At 40.1% G+C, this 14,417-nt stretch overlaps 1 long non-coding RNA gene across 1 annotated transcript in view; it reads left to right on the top strand.

The window, feature by feature from the left end:
* The first annotated feature begins 1,116 nt into the window (after positions 1 to 1,116).
* LOC135329218 (uncharacterized) overlaps positions 1,117 to 14,417 on the top strand; it is a 160,632-nt gene continuing 147,331 nt past the window's right edge. The window contains exons 1-2 of the long non-coding RNA XR_010390587.1: positions 1,117 to 1,182; positions 11,563 to 11,707. This is a non-coding gene — a long non-coding RNA (uncharacterized LOC135329218). The remainder of the gene's footprint in view (positions 1,183 to 11,562; positions 11,708 to 14,417) is intronic.

The following is a 14,417-nucleotide window of genomic DNA, read 5'->3' as shown; positions in this document are numbered from 1 at the left end:
AGTGATTCAGTTTTTAAATTACACTAAATTATATAAAGTACACATGGTTTTGGAGCATAAGTCACTTTTTTGAGATTTTAGCCTAAAATAAACAAGACTAAATCCTAGAGGGAAGAAAACCCACATTCCTTTTCTACATATTAGGCATAGGATTCTACTGCAGCCAAGTCTTCCTTACCCAGCAAAAACCTCTGCAGTGAGTTGCAAATATCTTCCTCACCCCCCCCCCCCACCCCCTCTGCTAATATGATTACAGTGATTTGGAGAATTTGGAATTCATGCTCCTCATTTCAATTTCAGGTTGATAAAAAATATTTCTAACTTGTGGTGGAATGGCACAGGCCTGCGGCCTGGGAGATCTGAACATGTGTTTATTGCTCTTCATAGGCAAAAGAAATTACTTTCACATTAGACATTTTCTTTAGGAAGGAACTGGATTTCAAGTCAAAATGGTATTTTCAGGAATTTCTGTCCTTGGAACAGGCATTTGAGGCTATCTTTGCTTGTCTGAGTAATGAACCATGAGTTATACCAGAGACTAAGTGCAAACCTAAGTGTTTTGCTGAAGAGGTTTGGGATTAATCATATGCTTGCAATGGAGCATGTGTTTACTTGCTTTGCAATGTTGTTGATCAAGGATCATCCCATGCCAATACCTACATTTTATGATAAAAAAAAAAAAGGTACACAATAGTTCTACCTCTCCTTTCTGACTTTTCCCAGTTAGCCAATAACTACTTCAGAATCCTTATCAATTTAATGAATCTCTTTCTTATGTAAAGCAGGCTTTTATTAGAAAGCTGTAGTCATATGTCTTTTCTTACTCAAGGCTGATGATTCTGCAAGTATAGACAAGATGAATGTGTGTCGTTCTGTCTGGGATTCTGCGCATTCTTTATGTCTCACAGCTCCCTCACTTCTAGGATGGACACTCATTTAATCAGAACAGTACCGTCAGTCACATTTAGTTATTCTTGGAGACATAACCTTGGCTACTAATTAATTATGCTCTGAATTTGTTAATGAACTCAGCTGCAGGACATTTTTATATATATTCCTCTCTTGTATCATATACTCTACCTATGCCCTAGTCAAATGTGAATGATTATCTTTTGTAGGTGGATATTCATGACATGCTTGAAAAGGAGATGGCTGAGTTCTTTGAAGCTGTGATCCTGTAAGGTAAGGATCCCTGTCAGCTTTTGGAGTTCTTGGCAAATTGTCCAGTAGAATTGCTCAGAAGCTTGTAGCATCAATGCTTTCTGTGCTTTTTATCACTGAATCTCTAAATATTGCATAAGATATATTTTTCTTCACATTTTTCAGAAGAGCAAACTGAAGAATAGCAGTGATGTAATCTGCAGTAGAGTGCAGGGACTGGACTGGAGTAGCAGTTCTCTGGCTGTCCCAAGCCAGGAATTCGCACTTCAGTCCTCATTCTCTCTTTATTCAGTGGAGGAATTCAACTGCACCTCCTCCTTCTGGACATTGCTTGTTGCGCTAACTGGTGCATCGGTGCGGAGGAAGAAGCAGTAAAGCTTTCTTCATTTCCTGCCTGCCATCTAGGCAGGGAGGAAGCAATCAGGCAGCAGCTGCTTTTTTTCTAACTGCAAGCAGACAAGAAGGCTTCACAAGAGGGTTAATACCTTTTTATTCTTCTGTGGGAGTTTCTCTCAGGTTCCAGCCTATAAATATAAATATAAACATAAATTAGGAAAATGGAAGATTTTCGTATTGATAAGCCATGAAATTAAATGCTCCTTTGATCATCTTTGGAAAGGATCATGTGTGCAGGCTTTTATGTTCAGGAAAAATGGAGAATTAGTTGCATTAAACATCCAGAAAACAAAACAATAGCCATGACCATTTTCCTAGGGAATAATGGTGTCACATTATGCTTTATCAGTATAATTTATCTGTGCATTGTGTGGAAAAATAAATCCTTTCAAAGGCTTTCAGTTGTGAGGAATAATTAAATCGATGAATAGTGCCATTACTAAAAGTAATCAACGGTGTTTTTTTGTCAGTTGTGGCTAGATCCCAAACCTGTTGAAGTCAGTGAAATGTCTCACATTGATTTCAGCTGGCTTTCATTAAGGTTTTGCATTGTGTCTCTCCATATAGTCTGGAGCATTCTGCATGAAGGCTGCTGTGTAGTTTTTCTCTGTCATCTCATATAGCAGATAAAATACTCAGAGGTAAGAATGGTGAACTAAGAAAATTAAAATCAAATATTAAACATAACTTAAAGCCAGACTTTAAATGTATTTAGATGTCTAAAGATTAGGTAAAGCCCCTACTGGTCTTTTCAAAATCATGCAGTGATTTCCTGCATGATCAAAAAGATTGCAGGTCTGTGCACTGAAATCTGGCTGTACGCTCAAAATCTGGCTACTAGGTAAATTCCCTTCTGATTTAAAAAGGTTATTGAGTCATTAAGACACTGAGGTGCCTTTACAAGTTACTCAGAAAACCAGCTTCTTCTAGAATCTTTTTTAGATTATCAGCAACTGCAATTTAGAAACTTTAGTCAAACTAGGACTCCAGTCTCAGCAATGTGGTCAGTGGTCAGCAGTGATTGTGGGATATATAGCTCTAAAGTGATATGACTTATAAATTATTCAAAACAGAAATTTTGTTCTGTTTTGTTAAATACAGTTATGCTAGATGAATTATGTTTAAAGAAAAGGGTGAACAAAGCATTAAAAGTCTTGGAAAAAGACTGTAAAAACATATTAACAATAAAGATGTTAGAGCCATAATATAATAGAAGACTTGGGTAGCTGATACATGAGCCAGAATAAATTACTGTTTTCCTCCTTCATAGTAATTTTGACTCTGTGGTACTGATGGTAATGGAAAAAATATCTATAAAGTAACTGAGAAGTTATTTAAATCCAAATACTAACTTACTTCGGAAAATGTCCCTGAAAAATCTATATTAACTTTAACAAGCAAGCAAAAAAGATGATTTTCTTGCATGTCTCGGGTGGTATTTGAAGGTTTCTTTAAGCACTTCACAGATTCCAAATCAGCCAATGAAGCCTGAGTGTGTAATACAATGCTTCCATTTCTGAAAGCTGTGTTTATATGTTATCAGATATTCCCAAAAGGCTCCTGGGTATAAAGTCTAAAGTTAAATAGTGAGTCAATGTAAAAGCAATTTAATGCTTAAAACTGTGGCATGAAGAACAAAAGTTGTCAAATGGCCAAGATAAATACAGCTTTCTTTTGGTTGTCTTTTTAGGTACATTTTAAGATCTTTGCTTTCAGACAGTGTTTGGAATTTGCTATAGTCAAATTAATGACTTAAGCAACATTACAGACTCTCTAGCATTAAAATGCTTTGTACATGAAGAACATTCTATTAGCCTATACAGCTTGTATTTAAGATTTCTGAACTGACTTTATTCTCAGGAGAAGCTGTTTTACAATGGAAACCTGATTTTCAGTAACCAGGCATACCTTTGTGTATCTAGCAAACCTAGCACACTTAAAGCAATATAATATACAAAGCATCTGAAGATGGATGCACGCGTACAATGCAGGGATATGAAATTACATGCAGCTGTCCTATTGTACTCAGACATCTCTGAAAGTACAATCACTCACTGCAAAAGCCTGATCGATGAAACAGAGGCCCTCTGCCACCATCTCATGCTTCAAGTGTATTCATTTTATATGTATAATCTTAAGGAGAAGGGGGGGAAAAAAGGCAAGAGCTGGGAACAGCATGGTACCTGCAGCTACCTACACAGTACCTCCAGCTAAACTGTAAAAGGTAGTTAAAGGGGTTGAATCCTGTTTTGATGTTACCTGTTTAGTGTTCATTGGCAATAACTGTGGATAAACAGCAAAGTTGCTGGAGAAGTGAATACAAACTACCTTCACTACAAAATACCAGACATTAGACCTCAGAGGTAAGGAATTTTATGCTGATTTCTCTCTCTCTCTCTTTCATTGTTCTTTTTCTCTCCTTTTAGAAAAGAAAGGTGAGAGAAGACCACATTCAGTAAATGTGGAACTAGGTTTGCAGTGACTATTAGCTGCAAGAAAGCAACCAGCTTGAGTCTCATCCTGGCAAATGTGTATTGTATGTTTTATTTTAGTCAGCATAAAAAAATGAGCTGGTCAAGTTTGTTAAAAATAGTTCTAAAACCTCACATAAACCTATTTCTCAGAAGTAGAATCTTAAATGCATAAAGAATCCTGCTGAAATCTTGATCATTCATTTTTAGCAGCTGAACAGCTGTTGACTGATGGATGCTGGAAGCTCTGTGATAAATAGTAAATGGCTTGGATTAAGAACTGGCCAAAAAATTACAAGACATGAGGAAAAAATAAACATCAAGTCTTCATTAAGACCCAGGGAAACAGTGCAGAGTGCCAGAGATAGCTGTGCAAGTTGCTGGAGTTCAATATAGCTACCAGCAACATTTGCAGGCTTTTCAGCTGGGCGATAGAAAAAGCGGTGAAAGTTACCCAGAGATGGAGTATTTTGGCTGAACAAATCTGAGGCTTTACTCTTATAAAATCTGAGTACTCAAATCCTTGTCTGATTTACATCCACAATAAAGAAACAGAAATGTAAATGCCTTTTGTCTTTTTTGTATCTATTATCTATGAGGAAACAAAGAAAGACCAGTCTCATGGAAAGTTATCAGGCAAACTATGGAGATGGACTTGTAATTAAAGCACAGTAATCTCTATACTCTCTTAATCAGCCCAGGCCAGGTGATGTAGTTCCTGTAATGCACCTCTTTCCTAACTGGGGCACAAGAAGAAAACATAACATTTTCTTTTAGCAGTAGCTGATAGTATTGACGCATGTGGTTGCACTGCAGTTATCTTTAGAATTTGTAGCAGAAATGACCTACCTAATTTCCCAGGCATCCTTTCCTTAAGGCTAGGTAGACCTGGATGCCTCTGAAATAAAATAATCGTGTATGTTATCTAATTCTGAAGGTAGCTGAAATGAGGAAGGGTACTAAATTTCTACCTCACAATGTAGTCTGCTCTATGTAGTTGAACTACGTCCACCGGAATGATGGAGAGCTACAGTGCGATGCAGCTATTTCTCAGCTGTACGAAGCAACATTACGTAATATTTAGAACTGCAAGTGAAATATCTAGTTAAAATTTTAGAGGAAAAGCTTACCTCAGATATAGCTTACTTAGAGACTTGACTAAACTTTGATTTTCATTAGGGAAAAAAGTGCTCTAAAATTTTAATAACCTCAGAGGTTGAGGATTTAGGTTTTGCAGTAGCAAGATGCTGACTGAGCCTTTCTTCAGGACCAGTTCAAAGGCAAAAGCACAGCTGCTTTAGTCAGAGACATTTTCCTAATTACATCTTGGTTCTAGAAAAGTCTGTGTGGTCTTGATAACTACAACAGGGCAATCTTACCCTTCCATTCCTCCATCATGCTATACTGCAGCAAAAAATATGAAATAATCAGTTTCCATGTATTAATTTTATCATGATAAATGATCTCCTACATGGCATGACTTTGCTTCTGATCTCTGATTAGAAGAACAAGATTGTTAGTATGTTGGTGGAAAGCCTTCCATTCCTAGGCATTCTGGCAGAAAACTGAGGAAAGGAAAATTGGGCCTTCCTAGATAGTGCCTACGTGGGTCAATCGCTGCAGACTTTTGAAACTTGTAAATTGTGGAACATATCTTTGTTTCACTTAATAACCAAAAACTATACTCAAGTCTCACAGGTCATGGCCATACTTGTCAAAACTGTTTATTTGAACACACAGACAATTAATTACAAATACCTTAATACGTCAGGAACGAGAAGCTGAAGTTTTCTGTCTGAAAGGAGAACAAAAGGCTATTACTGTAATTTAGTGCTCCATACTGGAACTAAAAACCTGCCAAGGGGCTGCCTGCTTTTATAATCCTTACAAAAACCCACAAAATACTCCGCCTTTTGGGACTGTGCGTTAGGTTGAAGGACATGCTGTATAACACACAGTCAAACTGCCGGTCTCCTCCTTAGTACTGGTCTGCTCTGCTGCAGATAAGACTCCTCCCAATAAAACACTTGAGAGAAATTGGACTGGACCCAAACCCTGCCAACTACACCAGACTAGAAAGGATGGATGCACCACAGATCCTCATGTAATAATGAGGATCCACTAATTTGCAAGCAGGTACTAGCCAGTGTCTGTCCAAGATGTTGTCTGTTTTGATGACCATTGCCTGGACTGACACGGGACCTTGTCATCACAGTCTCCACCCTAGCCTGTTACTGCTCCACTGTGTTTCTACCTACCCTGTTTTATTCCCAGTTCCTTCTTTTCCTTGTTTTTCATTTCTTCCCTTTTTAATTCTAATCTAATCTTCTATTTTCTTCAGCCTTTACACCATCATGTTTTTGCTGTTCTCTATCTCTGTGAAGTCTTTCTAACTTGCCATCTTTCCCAATCCTTCCCAACTCTTTTCTTCTGAATTATACAGCTCGTTCCTCAGAGCTAAAGCTATGGAAAACATAGGAGAAGTGTTTCTTATGCATGGTGTTAAATTACTTAAGGCAATCGTGCAACTACAGAAGAAGCTTCTTTAGTCAGGATTAGAAACTGCGTATTCAAAGCATTTTGCTGTCAGGCTGTACCAAAAGCCTCTACTGTTCACATGGGAACTGAATTTTGGAGGGTTGTAGCCTAGCCAAATTTGGGAGGTTTTTCACACCCTGACACTGAGTGATACTTTCAGTCTTCCAAATTTCAATTCTCTACTTGCTAGCCTGAAAGTGTTAAAAATTCTAAATTAAAGTCTCTGTGTGCATGAGTGTGTGTTTTTTCTTCTCTTCTCTTGAACAGTAAAACATGATTCTCTTATCCATCATTCTTGAAATTAGCTCATCTGTTTAACCTGATACCAAAAATCTTTCAGCATGAGGCAAGCATCCAGCATAGGAAAGTTCTAGGAGTGGTCAATGCTGGCAAAGTTGCAAGCAATTAAAAATAGGTCTTATCATGGAAAGCTTTGAATATGCTTACTGTAAGAGGTACTATCAGCTCCATGTATATGAGACAGGACGGAGGGCATGGCTTTCTTCAGAGGTTCATTAGCAAAGACCTGTTCATCTCCTTAGGCAGTTCGCATGTACTCTGTTTCTGGGCACATTTCCAAATAGAGTGCAGTAAATGCTACTCCACAAGCCATGACAGGATTGAAAAACTTTCTCTGTAGCCACTGTGTTCTCCAAGCAATGTGCAAAATTGGTAGGCAGAGACTGTGGCTTATAGCCTCTTTCCATATCCCAGAGGTTACCATCTCCAGGTGCTCATCACCACCTCTCTGTTGGAGCTCATCACTGGAGTTAATCTGCTAATGGCAGACACGAGTGGTTGGGTTACATCGGTTAGCTCATTGGTATAACAAAAGCGAAGGCAAAAGAAAAAAAAACTGGAAAAAGTTAGGATTTTTTTTCTTTCTGGAAGGATATCAGCGTAGCTACTGCACCTTGATGTAAAGGCTAACTTTTTACTACTTTGTCTTACTGAATTTCTACTCAAGGAAATGTTAATGCTACTCAGTTCATCCACAGGTGCTGGTGGATTAGGTACTACTGTGTTCTTAACATCAGATCTCCAGCACCAAGTTAATAGGAGTCAATGGTTTTTTGATTAGCCCTATATCCATTTGCCTTCACTGAAGTGTAGTGCTTCTCCCTAGTAACAGTATTCTTTCAGGAATGTGGCATGGCTACAGTTGGCTACGGTCATTTTTGTGGCATGGCTACAGGTTACAAGCAGTGTACAAGCTATTTCTCCAAGAAGAACAGAAACCCTGTTTGCCTGTTTGTTTTGCTTTGAACTTAGTGACATAATCTTTAAGATTACTTAGTTCACTGTTTTAACTTCTTATGTGGATAAGTGTAATTTCTACTTTTGTGTCATGAACAATTTTCAGGCTTTTAATATCCCTAATCTGAGTAAAAATAGTTTCTAGAAAGGGATGAGTATGGTATGTCATCCTGGACTTAAGATGACTACATACTAGAATATTTTTACATTCTAGAAGTGAGTCTCTTGAGAGGGAACTCCCAAGCTCAAATGAAATCTGTTTATGCTATATCTATAAAAGATGTATGGGGTTCTCATTTATTTTGCGATGGAATTTTAGCAAGTGTGCTCTGCTTACATAAATAAATCTTTTCCTGATCCCTGTTAGCCCTGTAAACTTCACCTAACATCTGAAAGTCAAGCTGAATGCTTTCCTTTTTAACTTTGACTGTTAATAAGAACACCGCAGGCTAAATTATGCCCTCCTCCAAATTGCTTGACCTCCTTTTTTTTTTTTAACTTAAAAGACAACTTTGGATAAACTTGTCTAACTCTATTAGCTTTCAGCAGGATTTGCACAGGTGTAACTAAGGATCGTCTGGCCCAAAGCAGTTTATACTACTGCAGATAATTCCACATAAAAATGTGCATAATCAACATGTGACCTGAACACCTCTGTTTTTTTACTGTTCTTTACTGAGTAGAAGTTCATCTTGCAGTATCACAAAGTGATATCCTCGTCACTGTGCTTCAGCTGAAGTAAAAGAAGTAATAGAAACAGAATAAATATTCAGTCATGGTAATCAGAAGGACTCTTCTCCTCTTCTAGATCAATCCTTTGCTGGTAGAAGATTGCTATATACCAGCTTCAGTGTTTTGGCTAGTCCAGTTTTAAATGCTCCACATGAAAAAGCATCTATTGTAGCTATTTACAGATTATTTCATGCTAATAGCTTCCACCTTCTGGGGAATTTGCAGCTTCCCTATTCTTTAAATTTACACTAGTTAAACCTGCCATATGTCACAGGTTGTAAAGGAACTTCATTCTCTATTCTCAGCTCAGATTACAGTGAACAGCACAGTGGTTTGGTGTCCCTGCGCGCTTACAGGAATCAAACTCCTTTAAAAGGTATGGAACCCCTGCTAGCTATATTTGGCTATGTTTTATTCTCTTTAATCCCGTTCAGCACATTCACTTAAAATACATCTTGCTGAGAAAATGACTTTTGATCCAAGACTGGCTTAGCAGCTTTTGGGACTGCCTAACCGGGCAGCTTGAGACGTGTTTTGAGTCAAACCCAAGTGATGAAATAATGCTATGGGTGCCTGAATTCGTACTTGAGAAATAATGACTATTTGAAATACAATTACCATTCAAGGGCTGGTTTATCACCTGCAGATTGTGATGGGAGGAGGAGAAGAGGGTGGCAAATCAGGCAGCTGGATCAGCTGTGCTGGAGGTTAACACCTGTGTGACCAGGGCAGCTGTACAGCTGATTTCTGCTAAAAGCCTCTTGGGAGAGGAAGTTCAAGTTGTGCCTGCTGCTTGACTGACCCTGCTAGTGGGGGTGCCTGGAGGGAGGCTGCCTCCTGTCGTGTCCTGGCTCTGCTTCTCTTTAGCTGGAGAAGAGTAATAAATCAGGTATGGTGGAGTTGCAAGTTGAGACACTGACATTGAGAATGATTTTTCCTTTTGTTATTGCCAGATGTGCCCCCTGCACATTTAATGTTTTGGGGTGAAGTCCCTTGAGGTACTGTCAGCTAACACAGAGAACCAGCAGCACATTGGCTTTGGCCTCCCAGCTCAGAGTCTGCCTGGGCCTCTGCCCCAGTTGTCTGAGGTTCGCTCCAGAGGTAGACAAGTGCATTTGTGACTGCCTCCTTTCCTTTGCCCCCCCCCCCCCCCCCCCCCCCCCCCAGCTACATGGTTGTGACAGTAGTTTAAAGATGCTGTCTGGATCTCAGCAGAGACCTAAGCTGGTGGGGCTACCCAAGGAACCAGCTGGTTCTATCTGGGCCATGTGCCGCTTTTGGCTTATGCTGACTTCAGCACAGCGAAGTGTTGCAGGTGCTTTCTGCTGCTGCAGCTTTCTTGGTCTAGAGGGAGGGTATCTGCTAGAGCATAACCCTAGACCTGAGGTGAACCTTATTACTAAGGTATTCATTAATCTCTATGAAAATTGTGTGGTATACTTCAATGCATTTCTACTGGGTCCAAGTGAATTATTTTTCCTATGGACAGTAATCTGCTTTAAGTACAGCAAGCACCTATACAGCACATGAACAGACAAGCAGAAACTTATCTCAGCATGCTTCAGCTATATATTAGTGGGAGAGTTTTTACAAAAGAGCCAGCTCAGCAGATAGAAAAGAAATAATGTTTTGTCAATCCTGCACTGGATCTGTCTACTCTTATTATATGTATGAGGCTGCCTAAGTAACAAATCAGAAACAAGTAAATTGTGTGATGGCAGGGAGTTGGTTGGTCATTTCTAATCATCACATTATACTTGACAATATCTTTAGAAACAGCTTCTATTAGGAAGGGTGAAGGGAGGCTTCCCCAGCACAGTATCTACTAGCTGCTGTGCTTTCAGAGGTCTGATAAGGATAAGTTGCTACAGTGTTTAAAAGATAAACTTTTTTTTTTTTTTTTTTTTTTTTTTAAAGGGAACAAGTAAATCTGCGCAACATAGTGGTTGGTTAAAGAGTGATTTGGGAACAAAGCATGTGTTAGAAAACCATTTGTTAGGCTTCACAAAAGCAGAAAATCATTTTGTTTGCCTCCTACAAAGGTGGCTGTTGTTATCTGTGGTTTGTGTACTTATTGCCCATGTCACTCTGTCATGTGGCTTTTTCTGTTGCCTCTTGGTTAAAGGTATTCTCTTCTTTAATGAAATTTAATTTCTTTGCCAAAATGATCCCAAAGTAATCTATTATTTAAAATACACACTAAATCAAATTCTGTTTTATGTTAAAGTAGATTGATCTCATTCCACCAGTGTGAAGGGGCTACCAGTGAGCTCACTTTACAGACTCTATGGAGAAACCAGGCTCACTGAATCCAAAAGGCATATGTTCCTTTTGTCTTTTTTTTTTTTCTATTTCTCCCATCATCTCCTTTCTCACAGTATCCCTTTTGTTTGGAATAATATCCTGAATTAATATACTTCAAATCTCCTTCTTCAAAAACAATCTCAAAACCCATCTGCTCTGCAAACATTTCCAGTTGTAATAGTGACATACTCTTTCTAAAATCATTGTCTTCTAAGACTTTTAGCTCTTTTTGCAAGGATATGTATATGACTTTTACCTTTGGTAAAATGCTGTAAAAAGTCTTATTAAATTGGGTGGAAAAAGAATAATTTCCCTTCCCACTGAAATGAGGAAACTTCAAGGGATAAACTGCAGCAAGTATTTAATAGAGCCCAGCAATATTGAAAATCTGTACAGTTCAGGTCAACATTAAACAGGCAAAGAGGCTTAAATAAATGTAGTAAAATTATAAAACTTTGCTTTTGACTAGGAAATGGGATGAACCTTCTGATTATTAAATTAAATGTCATTGGAGTTGACCCAAGCAGGTTTAAATGTAAAGATAGGTGAAATCCTAGTGTCTTTGAAGCTAATTGCTCTTAATGGCTTTGCTGTGGTCAGGATCTCATCCAGCTCTGGAATCGCATTATGCTTAGGGATTTGTTTCTTGTATTAAAAGATGAGGAAAAGAAAAAAACAAACCCCTTTGATATGTGGTTTACAGGTACAGTGGAATCAGTTGCAGGGCTGGAGCCTGTATGAATCAAATGATTTCTCCAGCAGCAAGCTCTTACGTGGAGGTTGCCTTCCCATGGCCTGACCTGGGCACAGCTGATGCTCCATCCGTGATGCTGGGGCCTTACTTGCAAGTAAGTAGGTGGTTCAGCTGGAATGTTGGGTCTGGAGCGTTTTAGAAGTTAGACTATGAAATATAATGAAAACACAGTCCAAGTAAAGAGCTATTCTTTGTTGGTATTACGAGGACTGTGTGACCTCACTGTACCACCATAGGAGACTGAGAACAAATCATAATGCTGTATGGATACACAATTTTTAGTAAGAAAGGAGAAAGACACAAATTCTTTGTGACAATGTTACTGGGGTATCTATCAATACTGAGTAAGGAAAACTGGATAACTACGTTCTGCCTTGCTTTTGCTTATTGATCATACTGGAATTAGCTGCCCATTTTCATATTAATCCACCTCCTCGTCAAGAATATGCCTAACGGATCCTCCGGGAATCTCAAGGGAAAATTTATTGGAGAATGCAAGAGTCCTCTTTTGTTTCAGGTAAACATAAAATTGGAACAGGAAAGGAGAAAAGAGTCCTTTAGCATATCAAACTGATTTAAAAAAAAAAAAAAAACAAGGCAAATATGTGTTTTTGGTGATTAACCTGCCATATGATCTGTGACAGCTTATCTCACAAGCTAATTGTTCAATGAGTGTGCTAGTGTCTAGATTGGCAAATTTAAACTGAGCACACATTATTTTTCAATTTTGCAGTAAAAGCTGAATCAGCAGCTGCACGGCTAGAAAGGCAGCATGAACACTGGCATGTTTTATCAACACCAATGAACTGGCTGCAAACACATCATGATCTTCTCAGAATCACTTATTTGTCAAAATGAGCTAGCCACCTCTGTCTCACCATCGTCTGCGCCGCACCTCATGGTGCCGATGGGCAGCTGCAGGGCCGGGGGCTGGGCCCTGGCTCCGCGCTTGCACCGCATCCAGCACCGGGGCACGCGTGTCGTGTGGCGGTGCTCTTTGATGTTGTTCCCCCTAAATTTTGATGGTGGTATAACCAAAAAGATTGTGTAGCTTACTTGTGAATTTAGTGGTACTGATTCTGACTTTTCAGAATTTGGTAATTCACAGACGGAGAAAGAAAAAAAATTTTGCAAGAAATCCTTGGTTGACTGTATGTTTATGCAAAACGGTGCGGGTCGCAAGTCCATGTCATGTCAGTCAGCTCTAAGAACAAGTAATTTTAACTTGAGCTGGCTAAATATTTATACAGGTTTGTCTATCTCCTACGGATCCACAGCACTAGGTGCTGGTAGTTATCGCCGACTGTCGAGATCAATGCCTGCCGGTAGCCGTGGATCCGGCTGGCTCTCGCCAGGCATCTGTGGCTTTTGCTCTGGGGCGGCTTTTGCTCATGGTAGCCATGGAAGGGGATGGACACCGAGCGCTCTCAATATTGAGCGGCATCAATGCCTGTCCAACTGCAGACCTATTGACGGGGTTCGATATTGATATATCGATATCGAACCCCGTCGATAGGCCCCAAAAGCACTCCTTCTCCACAGGCATGCCTAGCTTTTGCTCTGGGGCCCAGGTTGCTCTCGGGAGGCGCCGCTGCCTATCGACACGGACCGTTTTTCACACCGACGGGCCTTGAGGAGCATGGATTTCCTGCACTGTCGCTGGGGCACCACGTCCATAGTGATGGATGCCTCTGGGTATGCATCGGTCCCTCTCGATCTTGAGAGGCCTCGAGGCCTGTGATTTCGGTAGCTAGCTACAGGGATCCACAGCACTGGGTGCCAACTAACTGCTGTGCAACTGCAGACTTATCGACTGGGTTTGATATCGATGGCACTCAATATTGAGAGCGCTCAGTGCCCATCCCCTTCCATGGCTACCATGAGCAAAAGCCGCCCCAGAGCAAAAGCCACAGATGCCCGGCGAGAGCCAGCCGGATCCACGGCTACCGGCAGGCATCGATCTCGACAGTCGGCGATAACTACCAGCACCTAGTGCTGTGGATTCCTGTAGCTAGCTATGGAAATCACAGGCCTCGAGGCCTCTCAAGATCAAGAGGGACCGATGCGTACCCAGAGGCATCCATCGCTATGGACGTGGTGCTCCAGCGACAGCGCGGGAAATCCACACTCCTCAAGGCCTGTTGGTGTGAAAAACGGTCCGTGTTGATAGGCAGCGGCGCCTCCCAAGAGCAACCTGGGCCCCAGAGCAAAAGCTAGGCGTGCCTGCCGAGAATGAGTGGTTTTGCGACTTATCGATGGTTTTTGATATGGATATATCCATAAGCCCCAAAACCGCTCGTGCGGCATGTGGCTGCTGGCGAGGAGCAGGGCCGGGGTAGCCTGCCGAAATGTGTGGAGAGCGGTGACGGGAGAGAGCTGGTGGCATTGGGAGAGACATCCCTGGTCCCCTCGATTCTTTAAGAAGATTCAAATTTTTATATATTTTGTCATCAAATGAGCATAATTTCCTGCGTGAAAAAAAGATGATGTCTCTTATTTTTAGTTTCAAGCGAAAACAGTAATTTTGTTTTGCTGTCATTTCAAAATGTTTGTTAGTATATCTAATTACTTTGTTTATGTATACATGTTGTGTTTCTACTCTGGATTTTATTTTGAAACTTGTCTCTGTATATTTTTAATATGAAAACATAGAGTATATCAAGTCAGGTTACACTTAATTACTTCATTTTATATCAGATCAATGGATTTGAGACTTAGTTTGAACGTAAGTGCCTGACATAAAAAGTTAGGACTACTATTGAGTTGAAGCACATGACTTCTCCAGGTAAAATTAAGGAGAATAT

The sequence above is a fragment of the Dromaius novaehollandiae genome, chromosome 9 (genome assembly GCF_036370855.1).
Source record: "Dromaius novaehollandiae isolate bDroNov1 chromosome 9, bDroNov1.hap1, whole genome shotgun sequence".
Lineage (NCBI taxonomy): Eukaryota > Metazoa > Chordata > Aves > Casuariiformes > Dromaiidae > Dromaius > Dromaius novaehollandiae.
The sequence above is the reverse complement of the archived record's forward strand: the minus strand, read 5'-3'. Positions and strand labels throughout refer to the sequence as shown.